The sequence below is a fragment of the Dipodomys merriami genome, unplaced genomic scaffold, assembly GCF_024711535.1.
Source record: "Dipodomys merriami isolate MVZ:Mamm:240054 unplaced genomic scaffold, mDipMer1.0.p SCAF_1, whole genome shotgun sequence".
Taxonomy (NCBI): Eukaryota; Metazoa; Chordata; class Mammalia; order Rodentia; family Heteromyidae; genus Dipodomys; species Dipodomys merriami.
Genome location: NW_027202270.1, coordinates 10,262,456 through 10,277,577, shown reverse-complemented (window position 1 = coordinate 10,277,577; position 15,122 = coordinate 10,262,456). Strand labels below are relative to the sequence as shown.

The 15,122-nt window shown below is 40.4% G+C and overlaps 1 protein-coding gene and 1 pseudogene across 3 annotated transcripts in view; one reads left to right on the top strand and one right to left on the bottom strand.

The window, feature by feature from the left end:
- Positions 1-447: 447 nt before the first annotated feature.
- LOC138831014 (large ribosomal subunit protein uL16-like) lies at positions 448-4,105 on the bottom strand (annotated as a pseudogene).
- Positions 4,106-4,118: 13 nt separating this feature from the next.
- The window catches only part of Rhbdd1 (rhomboid domain containing 1), a 147,593-nt gene continuing 136,589 nt past the window's right edge, over positions 4,119-15,122 (top strand). Inside the window, exon 1 of one of the 3 annotated variants that reach the window (XM_070015885.1) lies at positions 4,119-4,194. The gene's annotated coding sequence lies outside the window, so the exon portion shown is untranslated. Of the gene's footprint in view, positions 4,195-11,007; positions 11,072-15,122 lie in introns of those variants that run through there. The other 2 variants (XM_070015894.1, XM_070015896.1) reach the window with 2 other exon arrangements.

Genomic DNA, 15,122 nt, shown 5'->3' with positions numbered 1-15,122 from the left:
TATTCATGCAACTGTAACCCCTCTGGTACAGTAGCTTTACAATAAAAAATATATACTAAAAAAAAAATTAGGGCTCTATGGTTGGGTGCATCTACATTTATAATTCTGATGCATAAATTATCTTCTCATTGAGAAATATATTTGCCTCTACAATAATTCTTGTTTTCAATTCTATTTTGTCTGATATTTGTATAGCCAATGCAAATTTCTTATGTTTACAGTCTGCATACTCCATTACTGCTGGATATTAATATTATCATCATATGATGCTTTTCATACATTTTTTGGGTTCTGAACTTATATTTTGGAATGACTTTGCAAGCTTTTATATAAGAAAGCTGCAAATTCCTTTTTAGTAAAAAAAAAAAAAAGATACAAGATACGTTTTATAGGTGTGCATGATTAAAGAAGTGGGGTAGGTGTGATCCAGCACACCAGCAGAAGCCCTCATGAGTGCAGAGCTCACCATTTATCCAGAGAACCACAATTCGGGATGTATTTGACTCCATAACCATCACGGAGGAGGCACTTCTCAACTACCATGTCTTCAAACTCCTCTGCATTAAACTTGGATCTTTTGATGACCAGTGAACTTGAACTTGGCACTGCATAAGGCTTCAATCACGTGCTGTGCGCTCTGTAGCCTGCTGCGGATGAACACGGACCCTGACCTCGGTGCCCTGGGGCTTCCCTCACATACCTGGCTGGAGTCTGTCAGCACTAGCACAGAACATCATCTTGTGGATGCGGTGGAAAGGATGCAGTTGCCCCAACTTTTTACCATGTATGTGCTGGCAGAAATCAGGCGGCCTCCAGGGCTTCAGAGGAGAGCTGCTTGTATTCATCTGACACCAAGTGTCCTCAAAGGTGGAACTCATCCACTTTTGCTTTCTTCTGCCCCAGGTCAAAGGTGTGGATGTTGGCATTGGGGACACCTCCAAAAAAGAGAGACTTGGAGCATGGCTTGTTCTTACTGGTTACATGGGGAAGGGGTTTAACCCATGGCAACACCAGAATCTTCAGTGGCATGTGGGAGGAACAGAGGAAGGCTGTAAATTCTGTTACCCATATTTTTGGTACAATTTGCGGTATAATAATAAACATTTCATTTATCAAAAGCAATCAGAGATAAAACCAATCTCTTCTCTTTGAGAGATAATGTAGTTGTACTATTTTTTCTGCATAGTATCTGTTGCCTCTTGTTCTTTCACCTTCAGCTGGATCTCAAAAGCTAGTAATACTTACCTACCTTCCTGCCCCTTCTCATTCAGGACTTGTGAATAGTGCAGAGGTTGTTAAGGTAACTTCACTATTTCAATGCAAACACCACAATTTAGAAACAATAGTTTAATCCAGGTGGCTTAATTCCTGGGATTCTTGCTTCTTCAAGTTTTAAAGTTTAAATAATTACTTTAGACCATTAAGTATGTATCACCTTATTATGTGCAGTATGCAGAATGCTATCTTTTCTCCTGATAAAAATATGATTTCTTTTGGTATGAGATCAGGGTTCAAACTCAGGGCTTCCCACTCTTGCTTGGCTTTCTTGCTCACTGCTGGCATTCCATCACTTGAGCCACATATCTAGTTCCACCTAAATATTTTAAGCATTTAGGACTGTTTATTTTACTAGATATTGTAGCAATTATATACCTTTTAGGTTGTATGTCTTCTAGCATTGATTATTTTTGTTTTCGTAAGCCTGGTTTAGTGTACTGATTCTACTGACAGGCCCATATTAATTGTTAAGATATGAAGTTATGCTTCCAATAATGGAAATAAAAAAAATTTACTTATCTCAGTAGAAACTGCAAAAAATGTCTACCCTGCTCAACAAATTATATCATGCAGGATAAAAAGGTAATTTAAAAGATTTATTTCTATTCTCTTAAATGTCTAAGAAAAATTTCACTTAAAGTATTTGAAATGAAATATAATTACCTATGTATATTCATAATCCCTATGTATAATTATGTTTTAATGAGATACTGTATTGAGACTTCTGGATTTGTGGCTCTCTAAAATCACCTCTATATTTGATGTATTATGATAAGGACAAGAAAAATGATGCAATTATAAAAAGGTGTAGGGGGTGATAGAAGAGATAGGATTAGTATTAATTGAATGGATGACTATGATCATGGATCAGAAGGATAAATGGGGATCCCTTCCTTTTGAGGAATTACTTTTGTTTTGTTCATAGGAAATATATTTTTAAATAGGCAATTACTTTTGTCCCTAGTCATCTGATTTTCTGCTTCCAGGAATGCAGTTTGTCATTGTCAGTTGGTTTTCTGAACAAAATGTGTGTGTGTGTGTGTGTGTGTGTGTGTGTGTGTGTGTGTGTGTGTGTGTGTGTGTGTGTGTTTGTGTGTGTTTCTCAGATGCCTGTAATCCTAGCTATTTAGGAGGCTGAGATCTGAGGAATGTATTTGAAGGCAGCTTTGGGGGAAGGGGAAAGCAGGAAAGTCCCTAGAATCTTATCTCCAATTAACCACCAAAAAGTTGTAAGTGGAGCTGGCTCAAGTGGTAGAGCACTGGCCTTGCACAAAAAAGCTCAGGTTGAGGCCAAGCTCAGGTTGAGGTCAAAAAAGCCCAGATTGAGGTCAAGCCCCAGAATTGGTGCACATACACAATACAACTTTTATATAAAAGGATGACTCAGAAGATTCAAGTGTTGTAGGGGCATTCAATCATGAAAAACAGAGAAGCCACATTTTGAGAGGTCAAATTGGGACTCATTATTAGAAAACTGGCGATTACAGGTAGACTTCTGTCCCAAAGATCTGCAGCCTCTTGAATACACTTAACACTTAGAAAACTGAGCCATGACAGTAGTAAAACAAAGAAAGAGCAGAAAAAGAATACCAATAAACCAAATCAACTCCAATGGAGAGCTACTGTGGGATCCCTTGTTGACCGGAGGAGAGCCAGGAGACAAGAGGCATGACATAATAGAGCCTGAGCTGGTCGGGCCTAAATAGGGTCAGGGTCAGGGGACAGGAATTCACAGACATCCATTACCTGGGGGAGTGGGGTGGGGGGAACTTCACCTTCCTCTACCATGTGGCCAAGATGTGCTGGTTAGACCCAGTACCCTTATTTCACAAGGAACACATTCCTACCATTTGCTAAGAATCTTGTCATGAAGTCCTACACACACACACACACACACACACACACACACACACACACACACACACACACACACACACACAAAACCATCTCCTAAAATCAGCCAAAATTTCACTTAAAGTCCAAAATAAGGTGGGTTAATTTTGGGCAATACTGAAGTTTGAATGAAGGACCTTGAGCTTTCTAGGCAGGCATTCAACCAAGGGAGCCTCACTCCCACTTATCTCACCCCCACCCCCCCTAAAATGAATCTTAGGTGAGTCCTTACAACAATAGAAGGCTAGAAGATATAACTCATCTATTAAGGCAGTTTTTAATAGGCTACCAAGTACATCGGCTACAACTCTTCAGTAAATAAAAAGCAGTATAAACTACCTGCGCTGAGATTCCTCCTTGGAACAAAATAGATCCTCTGGTTACTAAATGTTTATGCTGCAGTTTTTTTTTTTTTCCGCACCATATGAAGTGAATACGACACGACAACGTTTAGCTTAATCTGAAATAACGACCATAAACTTTATCCCAAACAACAACAAATAAAACCAAAACCCAAAGTGCATCGGATGACATGTAAATAAAACCAAACTCCTGCAGGCCTTTCTTTGAAAGGGCAGGGCCTGGACATGCACTCTGGGAGCCAAGCTCTGGGAGGTGAAGTGGGCCTGGGCTGGCCTACTTCCTCCCTCTGAGGTAAGCAGCTCCTGGCCAGCAGAGGTAGGAGTGACAGTCCTCCTGTCCACTCCCCAGCTAGCCTCTGACTCCATGCTGCAGCTCACAAGCACGTGGCCCCAAAGGGCAGGCTGTGAACACCTTGGGCCTGGTCCAAACCGTGTCTGGGGCCCCATTGCAGGGACCACAGCACGGCAACCCACCACTGAGCATGCGCTGCTGCCTGGTTGACACAACTGAGCATGCGCATCTGGCCCCCCGCCGCCGTATCCCTAGGCTGCCCTCGCATAAACGGGAACATCCGGGTTCAGCTTCGGTGCGAGATGACGCACGCACGCACGCACGCACGCGCGCTGGAAGACGTGGAGACGCAGGCGAGCCCCGGAGAGCGTGAGTTTCCGCGTCGGTTTGGCTCGGCTCGCTTGGTTGCTTCAGCGCGGCGGCGTCTCCCGCCTTTTCCGGGGCTGCTGGGGCGGGCGGCGGGGCGGGGGGTGGCGGGGCGGGGCCGCGGTGGGCGCCCCCTCTCCGAGGGGCGGTGCGGCGTGGGCTGGAGGCGCCGCCTGCGGGACCTGGGCCCCCTGGGCGGGGAGGGGGTCAGGAGGGCGCGGCCTGGCGGCGCGGTCGCGAGTTCGGGTCCCTGTCGCCCCAGGCGGCACTTGGGGCGTCCTGGGCGGGCCGGGGCCGGAGGGCGGCGTGCACCTGTACCCGGCGGGGTCGGGAAGCGGACGGCGAGGAACGTTCCTGTGTGGAAACGGTGCTGACCCCGCAGGGCCAAGGAGACCCGACGCCCCGGGACGCATCGCCGAGTCCCGCCACACACGGGCCTAAGCGGCTGCGTGTTTTGGGGTCGCTTTCTGCGCAGGCGTGGCACTCAGGCCTCGGTTTCCAGTTCTCCGAAGGGGCTGAAAACCAAACAAGAAGGTTTGAGCGCAGGGCGCAGGTGGCTCACGCCGGTAATCCTAGCTATTCAGGAGGTCCAGATCTCTTGTTCCAGGTTCGAAACCAGCCCTTCGGCAGTCGAGTCCATGAGACTCAGAAACAAGCCACCAAAAAGCCCCCATGGCTCAAGTGGTGGAGAGCCAGCCTCGAGTTGAAAAAGCTCAGAGCGTGAGGTTCATGCCCCAGCACTGCACACAGAAAAGGTTAACATCCCTGGCCTTTGTTTCATTCACCTACCTTAAAAAAAATCTCCTCGGGTGATTTCTAATTAATATTGAAGATTCCTAAATTGCTATTGGCCTGACCTGGGTTGGGGGAGAGCAGTCATCTTTCCACGTTGTCAGTGTCAGTATCACCTGAGCTCTTGCTGGAAACACATATCCAGGTTCTCCCCCAGACCTACTGAACTAGAAGTTATTTTACCAAGTCTTCCTCCAGTTTGCTCGAGTGTGTCTGGGTTAGACTTCAAGAATACTGTCATGGACACAAGAAGATCCATTGTGGAGTCACAGATAATGGAATTTGAATTGAGGTGAAGTACTTCCCAGAAACAGAACCAGGGACAAATCACTTAGATACTACTTCATGGGTCTGTAGGGATCTCAAGTAAAAACAAGAAAACTATTTAATACCAACATACACAAAACACTCCCCGGGTGAGATGGTCTTAAATAATGTCTTAGAGCTGCATGATAGCTCATAGTTTGTGCTGAAAGCCTACTTAGTTGAGTTAAATGTGTATTATAGTTCATAGATAGCTATTGTGGTCACTGTTTAGGAGAACATTTTATCTGTCTTTTTACTTCTGGATTCTATTGTTAATAGAATCTTTTTTTGGGGGGAGAGAGGTCGGGTCATGGGGCCTGAACTCTGGGCCTGGGCATTGTCCCTCAGCTCTTCAGTTCAAGGCTAGCGCTGTAACACTTGAGCCACAGCACCACTTCCGGCTTTTTTCTTTTTGCTTATGCGGTGCTGAGAAATCGAACCCAGGGCCTCATGCATGCAAGGCAAGCGCTCTACCACTGAGCCACCTTCCCAGTCCTGTTAATAGAATCTTCTGAACAGTCAAGGTTGTTGGATGCAGGATGTTTTGTTAAATTCAGAATTAGCATATTCTGAGCAATATGTCCTAATATGAAAGCTATTAAGGCTGCAGCAATTTTAAATACCATTAGAACTATGTTAGAGTAGTTTGTAATTCCTGGCCTTCTGATTTACTTCATCTTTAACTTATTTTTAACCAGAACTTGGTAAATGACTAAACAGTTAAGCAGTATTGAGGGAGTTTCAAGTAGGCAGAAGCCAAGACTGATGATACTGCTGTCCTTATCTTTGTTTCTCATACTTTCTACAGCTGCATGATACTAAAGAAGTTTTCATATCCATTTTCCATATCTCTTTTCTGGTGGGTATAACAGGTTTAAGTGAAGACAGTTACTCTGAAGCTGCTGTTCTTCTTCAGTTTGTCACCTGTAGTATTTGCTTACCTCTATTCCTTTTTCTTTTCAAGGGGCCATTTTAGGGGCAGAAAGAGGAAAACTCAGAATCAGAAGGGACTGCCTGAATGCTTAGACTCACTGTTCAGAGGGGTCAGTGCCAAACACAGGCCTACATAACATGTCACTATGGTTAGAGAGCTGTGTTACAGAGGCCATGCCGTGGCTCCTGGGTATTGTGGGTGAGAGAATTTTCAGATAAATATGTCACTTTGGATAGAAATCTTTGTAAATAATATTATAAACACTGAAGTGACACTGTTCAATCATGAAACATACATCTTTTGAGAGGGATCAAATATTTTCTTTTTTTGTTGGTCGTGGGGACTGAACTCTGGGCTTGGGCTCTGTCCCTCAGCTCTTCAGCTCAAGGATAACACTCTACCTTTTGAGCCACATGCCACTTACGGCTTTTCTTCTGCTTATGTGGTGCTGAGGAATCGAACCCAGGGCCTCATGTATGCAAGGCAAGCACTCTACCACTGAGCCACCTTCCCCTCAAATATTTTCTTAGTGGTAGATCTATAGCTGTGGTTTGAATTCTGCCTCCGCCAACTACTAACCATATACATTAGACAAACATTCTCTCAGCATTAATTCTCTAAAGTAGGAGCCGTAGGGTGCCTACCTGATAGAAGCCACTGAATTAAATGAAATCACTTGTTGAAACATGTCCACCATGCTGGGTGCTGGTGGCTCATGCTTGTAATCCTAGCTATTAAGGAGGCTGAGATCTGGAGATCATGGTTGGAAGCCAGCTGGGGCAGAAAAGTCTCCATGAGAATCTTATCTCTAATTAACCACTCAAAAACCAGAAATGGAGCTGTGGATCAAAGTGGTAGCGCACTAGCCTTGAGCAAAAGAGCCAAGGATAGTGCCTGGGGTCTGGGTTCTAACCCCATGACCATCAATAAACAAAACGAATAAATGTGTCCACCATATGTTAGGAATAGAGGATAATACTATAACTATTTCTATATAATGTATATGTTATATGCAGTTATATAATAATTATATCTTATAATAATATTTATTACTTTAAGAAATAGAATCTACAACAGACAAAGTCCTCATATCTAAAATATACTTACAGCTGAAACAAATTCCCCCCAAACAAATCCCCAAACAACCATCCCATTAACAAGTGGACTAAAGACTTAAAGAGAGACTTCTCTGAAGAGGAAATAAGAATGGCCAGTAGATACATGAAGAAATTCTCAACATCTCTGACCATAAAAGAAATGTAAATCAAAACAACAATGAGATTCCACCTTACCAGTCAGAATGTCCATTATTAAGAAATCTAGTAACAGATGCTGGTGGGGATGTGGCCAAAGGGGAAAGATACTACACTCTTGGTGGGAGTGCAAACTTTTTCAGCCACTATGGAAAGCAGGATTAAGGTTCCTCAAAAGTCTAAACATAGAGCTCCCCTATGACCCAACAATCCCACTCCTGGGCATTTACCAAAGTTTCCACAAACAAGGTGATACTAAAGCTGCCAGCACAACCAGGTTCATTGCAGTGTTATGTTCCATAGCTAAGATATAGAATCAACCCAGATGCCCCTCAGTAGATGAATGGGTCAAGAAGATGTGGTATATACACACAATAGAGTTCTGTGCTTCCATCAGAAAGAATGACATTGCCCCATTCATAAGGAAATGGAAAGACCTAGAAAAAATTATACTAAGCAAAGTAAGCCAGACCTAAAGAAAAGTAGGTTGCATGGTTTCCCTCATTTATAATAACTGGAATATGTCTATGATATTCTTAACGGGATATCAATGGTCCAGTTGCTAAGTGCATAGGGCCATATATAATGAAGCATATCAATGTGAACTCCAAGAATTGAAAACAAGGTTCTTTTTATGTCCTGTATGTAGTTTTTTTTCTTTTTTCTTAGTTTTCTGTACCTTGTATCTTACTAATGTATGTTTATTATTTGATCTGTGGAAGGGAAAGGGAATCACAGAAACAGCAGGACAAAGCATGAACTAATACAACAATGATACTAGATTCTATGTTGGAAATGAACTCTACAACTTGGGGGGTAGGGGGGTAGGGCGGGGTAAGTGGGAGGAACTGAGGGATGGGGTAACTGTTTAAAAATAAATGTACTTATAACCTTTTTTTTTTAATGTAACACCTTGCTTGTCACCTTTTCAATAAAGATAGGGAATAAAAAAATATAGTATTTATTACTTTAAACCTAAATTCGTCCTGTTCATATCCTGATAATTTATAAATGAGGTAATTTTATTAATAAAGTTTTTAAGTGATAGAGATGCTGAAGAGTTAAAGCTTTCATGTTATGAGTGAGAGCAAACACTTGGAGGAAGTTAAAACTAAATGTGATAGAAAAATACTTGTTGTAGTATGATATAGCAACCCCTGGAAATTGTTTTGATAGTTTACTGGACCTGATTAATATTTGATCATTAAATGTTTAATCATCTAATGACATAAGTGCCTTAAGGTGACTTTGGGAAGGGGCATTGGGAATATAAAGCAAAGTTTAAGAAAATGCTATTAGCCCTGAAAAGAAAGGTAATACTTCTTCAACATGGTTGCTTAATGATAGCATACTAAAAAGTTTCATGTTCTAATTTTTAAAATAAAAATCCTGTATGTTTTTATGTATATAACAACCTATGAATATATGAGCATGGAAAAATACTGAGAAGCATTTATACTAAGAAATAACTTTGTTTAATTTCTGTATTGTAATGTGGGAGTGGACACCAAATACCAAAGGAAATAATCTAAAATGTGAAGTTACACCGTGTGCATGTTTATGTAGAGATTAACTAAAAAATCAATAACAAGTAAATATTCTTTAAAATGTGCATATATATGTAAAGATCAACTAAAATAAGTATTCTTTAAAAAGTTATATTCCTTTTAACTCTGCAGTTACATCATCTCAGATTTTTGTTTTCATTAAGTCCAGAAGCCCTATTAAGTAGAATTTTACATTATAGGTTTAGAAGTTGAGAAACTTAAAGATCAGTAGGTTGGAGAGCTCAGGCTCTTGATCCTGAGCAGTGATACTTGAGGCATATCCAGGAAACCTAGGATTCTAGGACACTGGGTATGAACTTCCATCTTTAGGATAGAAAACTTCAGGTCATGAGCTATACCTAAAAATGAATAGCATTAAGAATCCTGGGGAAGCCGGGCACTGGTGGCTTATGCCTGTAGCCCTAGCTACTCAGGAGGTTGAGATCTCAGGATCATGGTTCAAAGCCAGCCTGGGCTGGAAAGTCTGTGAGACTCTGATTTCCAATAAATCACCAGAAAACCGAAGGTGGTGCTGTGGCTCAAGTGGTAGAGCGCTAGCCTTGAGCCTTGAGCTAAGGGACAGCGCCCAGGCCCAGAGTTCAAGCACCACAACCAACCAACCAACCCACCAACAAAAAAAAGAATCCTGGTGGGTGGGATTCACAAACTTTACAGAAGATTGTCTCAAGATGGTCAGCAATGTAAAATATGTCTGGCTTTTCATGAAGCAATATGAATGATTATTTAAAAAGAAAAAAACAGCTTTCAACCTGACTCATATTTTTTTGAGAAATTGTCTTAAGAAAGGTCTTACATAGTGACAGCTATATCAATACTAAAAGCTATTTTGTATTTTAACTATTAGCATCACAAATGACTCAGGGAAAAAGAAATCAAAGGAGTATACTGTATTGCATGTGTTTTCCATCCACTGTTATTTTTTGTTGTTGTATGAAAGCAGCTGGTCTGTATTCATATGGAAAAATGATTTTTAAGAGTTAATTTTTAGTTAATGAGCATTTATAATTTCAGATGCTAATTATTTGTTAGATTGTTATTAATAGTGATAATAGTAATATTACATTGTCTTTTTTTCCCACATTTAGGAGGGTTCCCTAGTGACAGCTGGAGTGTGGGGGAGGGGAGAATCACTTTCAGTCAACCAGCTGCTCTGCTCAGCATCATGAGGGCCATATTTCAGAGACAGAGGATAATTTGGGCTGTATTCAGAAAAGAAATGGATCAGGTTGCTGGCATGCAATAGATAGTGTGCACGAGTCTTGTGGGATCTGGATGATAGCCAACCAGCCGAGTACATTCATGTCTGTCTGCATGTTGGTGTTATTTACCACCTTGTTTCTTGGACACGATGACATACACATCATAATTACAAAGCAATAAAGTCTAGTTCCACAGAGGGAAGGCTCATGACTTGATGGAGAGGAGGAGAGAATGAAACAGAAATTTTGGTTGTGTGTTACATGTATTTCTGTAATATGCTATCTCTGTTCCTCACAATGTCTCTAGGGCGTCAGTGGAGTTTTCCTCATCTATGTATAAAGAACTAGAAGTTCAGCAGGATTGATTATATGGCTTGCATAACACAACACACTAGGAAGTTACAACATTCATAGTTGACCCCAGGTCTTGGAACTTTGGCTCTAGAAACATTGTCATTACACCAAGAACTGTTTCTCCATGATGCTAACTTGCTTATGTAACTTTATCCAAAGTCAGAGTATTAGGATAGTAATGAATGAAATTTAAATATACAACCGTAACTTCAATTTTGTATAAGTAAAACATAGGTCTGTGTATGTTTGCAAACATATGTCTGCATATGTGTATATGTCCTGTGCTCTGTATAATTTTGGTTCTTTTTCTTGAGGAAAACATTTCTTGGGCAACATGGAATGGAATTTTGTTTTATAAAGGTTTATGACGACCAGCAGTTTTGCAATTATGTTGCAAGTATGTTTACAAATATGTTGCAGTGAATCAACTAGGATTCGGAATTTGATGATGTAGAAACACTGCAGTCTCTTCCCGTACGTATATCAGTGTAGTAAGCAATATTCCTTTCTTTCAAGGCATGTTAATTTTGTATTAATGAGCATTTTTAGCTTTCTGATGTTTTAGCTTGTAGCTGTTATGTCTACCAGGTGATGACTGAAAATAAATCCTTATATTTTCATGGGATACTTCTCCTGTTTTTGATAGTTTTAGGAACCATTTCATCATGTTACTCATTTCACACAGGATCTTGTCTACCCTAGTATTACTTTTTCCTTTCTCCCTCTTCCATCACATTCCACACAGAACTTTTAACATTTATTTTCACTGTTTTCTAAACACTTTATACATATTTATATACAGTTTTGACATAGTTCTTTACATGGTAATGTTCCTGTTTCTATCTTTGCTTCTTCCTCCAGACTGGTTTTCTGAAAGGACTGAGCTTGTCTTAGTAGCTGCTCTAGTATTTGTTAAATGAAGGAATAGAGACAGATATAAAATAATGTGCTTAATGCTTATTGCTGTAAGACTTTTTCATATCTATTGGCTTGCTTTTCTGGTTGTATGGAGAAATGTGGTCTACATTGGTTAACACATTGAATGATGGTGAAACACAAAGAGGTCAATCTTCTTGTAGAAAAGCATGCAGAGGGGCTGGGAAGGTGGCTCAGTGGTAGAGCGCTTGCCTTGCATGCCTGAGGCCCTGGGTTCGATTCCTCAGCACCACATAAGCAAAAAGAAAAAAGCCGGAAGTGGCACTGTGGCTCAAGTGGTAGAGCACTAGCCTTGAACTGAAGAGCTGAGGGACAGCGCCCAGGCCCAGAGTTCAGGCCCCATGACCGGACCCCCCACCCCCCGAAAAAAAAAAAGCATGCAGAAAGCTGTCATGTTCCTTCCAGAAGCCATAAGAATGAGGAGCCTCTTTTTTCTACTCTTTTCTTTGTGTTTTTTTTTTTTTCTTTTTGAGTGAATGAGTCTGGATAATTGGTTGTCTTAAGGTGCTAAGGTTATTAGGTGATAGCATTTTATAAATGTGTATACTAGACTTAGTTTTCAGTAAAGGAAAAAGGCAAAGATCCAGGATTTAGAAAATTATTTCAGCAGTTTTCTCTGAAAAAATAAAAACAAAAACCATCAACTTGGTATAAATAGAAGACAAGTTTTAGACCATCTGGTTTTCCTTTGGAGACAACATTCCTCATCCAGTGGCCAGATTTATACATGAAGTATATGACTTTGCCTTTATTTATGCAACAGTTGCTCTTGTGCTTACATCATTCTTTGTATGCAGTCAAAATGGGACCTGGTAATGCTTGAAATAATTTGGGTCTGTTTATCAGCTCTTTGTAAATGCATAATATCCTGGTAGAGTTATTTTATTACAGATAGCAGGAACAATTATCTAAGTGATCCAGGTGACTGTTGAGAGCAAGAAATTTATTTACAGAAAAGTGAAAATGCCATGCCTTGGTGAAGAACAGCTGCAGGTTTGGGATACCTGCAGAGTCCAAGTTAATGCACTGTGTATGCGTTTTAAAAGTTTTGGAGCCTAGTGAATTCTAGGATGAAGTTCTTATTTCATCTTGGTTCACTGTCACCTTTGAATCAGTTTAGGAAAGAGCACTCTTGATTGACAGTCCCCCCTGTCTTCCCTCAAGACCACACTTTCTGGGGGTGGGGATGGATTTCCTTTTTAGAAACAATGAGATATTGATGCCAGACAGGCAAAAATCTCTAAGCTCTCCCTTTCACCAAGTAATTTGTGGATGTCCTGTGTGCTTTGTGGGAACATAACATGTCTTTGAAGTCTGGGTTGCTTTTCCTCCTCTTGACTAGTTCCTGTGCAGAGAAGATTTCAGTTACATAAATAATTTACAGACAGTTCTTAAAGACAGATTAAAATGAGGGGTGGTGATGGCGGCTTACTTTTTCATTGACAAATCCTCTTGAAGAGCATGATGGAGGGATGCTGGCATTGCCGTTCCTTGTGTGCCTCCTGGCTTAAGTACCTGGGTCTGAAGGGCTGTCAGTCCAGAACGTTAATGAGCCCTCATTACAGTAAAACTTGTGGTCTGAGAGTAGAAACTGCCTCATGATGGATACTGGAAGTCATAAGTGGCTATGGGTCAGAATTGGAGTTGGCACTAACTCACCGCTGTGGGGCAAAATTCACGACTATATACAAAACCTAGAGATTCTTTTCTAGTCACTTTTTATGTGTAAATATAGTCTAATCACCTTTGTTAAGGCTGTAGCCCATTTTTAAAGGAAGGGAAAATCAAAAGTTTGCTCACTGACGTACTGGTTTTTTAATCTCCAAAAATGGAGTCTCATTAAATTCTCAGATCATCAGATAAATCTTGATAGAAAGTGGCTTGAGACTTTATCACAAAATTCATTTTAATTTAAAAATTATTTTGATTTTCATATTTCTTCTACACTATTTAACAAGTATATGTATAGTTGAAGTGTATAAAGCACTTTAAAAATACAGGGTCATAAAATCTTAGAAAATGCTCATTCATTTAAAATCACTTTCAAACTTTTTATCTTAGGCTTTATTTTATATATATATATATATATATATATATATATATATATATATATATATCTGCAGATCACCCTTACTTCCCAATTTATGATTGCATGTATGTATGCATGCGTGTGTGTGGGGGGGGGGAGGATAATATGGAATCTCAGTCCTTATAAAACAGAATAAGCTTGCATTATCTCCTTTTACAGAGGAGAATCTGACAGTAAATTTTCTTAAGGTCACATGGCTAGCTGCTTGTAGGGCTGTTTTCAAGGATCATACCCTTAACTATACTTCCCATTAATATTGCTGGCCTGGTATATAATTTTGACAAAGTCACTAGGACATTTCCCTTTCTAGAGCCTATCTGTTTATCCCCACTTTCCTGACAACTTCTTTATGTTCTGTGTTAAAACATGTCGAATTACTCATCTGCATTGCTGGGAATGTGGCAGCAGCTCCTGTCTCCTGGCAGTGTGCTCTGAGAAGCCTTTTGTCCTTTGTGTCTTAGAGCAGCTTGACAGCCTTTCATGTTGAATTCAGCAAGATTACTTCTCATTTAACCAAGCCGAATATTGCTTTCTAGGTGAAAAATAATTAAATGCTTTTAAAGATGTATTCGATTAACAGGAAGCTGATCTGTGTAAATTAATTATAACTGTAACGATGTCACATCCCTGTCTTCTGTTATTAACCAGGTAATTGACCAGAAGTTCAGACACTTATTGTAAGTGACAGTGAGAAGTTTGACCTTGTATGCCTGGGAACCATGCACAGTGAATATAAGTGAAGTTAGTTCATTTAGTGGCATGTGTTTAGCATCTGATGTTTATTCTTCCATTATTTTGTTGAAATTGGTGGTCAGGATAGTATCCGCAAACTGAGTATTATACCTGAAAGCAATCATGCCAAGCACAAATGTTGTCTGTGTCCTTGAATAACTATAATCAGACATGAGACCATGGCACATTGAGGACAAATGGTCTAATAAACAAGTGTGAACATTAAATGAATCTTGCTTTTAAAGTCTGTAAGAAGAAAGATAAAAAGGCTTTTGAAAGAGAAGTCTTAAAAAGGGAAAATGCGCATAGTTAATAGATGAGGAATTTGTTCTTTATTCTGATTTGCCCATGAAAGCTAAGAGCATGTGGTACTTTGAAAAGCTCTTTTACCTTTGGTCAGTTTGGTTGAAGAATGGCACATAGACAGTAAGACTTAGAGTAGAAGTGGGGAAAGAATGGCTGACAACCAGTGTTAGACTGCCCTTGATCTCACCCAGGTTATGCTAACGTACTGCCTGCCCTGTTAGAATATGGCATATTCTAACATTATCACACTATTTTAATTACCACACTATTTTAAACCAGTGAAAACTACAGAATTTTGAAACAAGTGGTGTCAGAAGCACAGCACAACACTGGAGTTATGTCAGTGGAATATTTTTTTTTAAAAAAGCTGTAACTGGGTGCCAGTGGCTTATGTCTGTAATACTAGCTACTCAGGAGGCTGAGATCTGAGGATCACCGTTCAGAGCCAGCCTGGACAGGAAA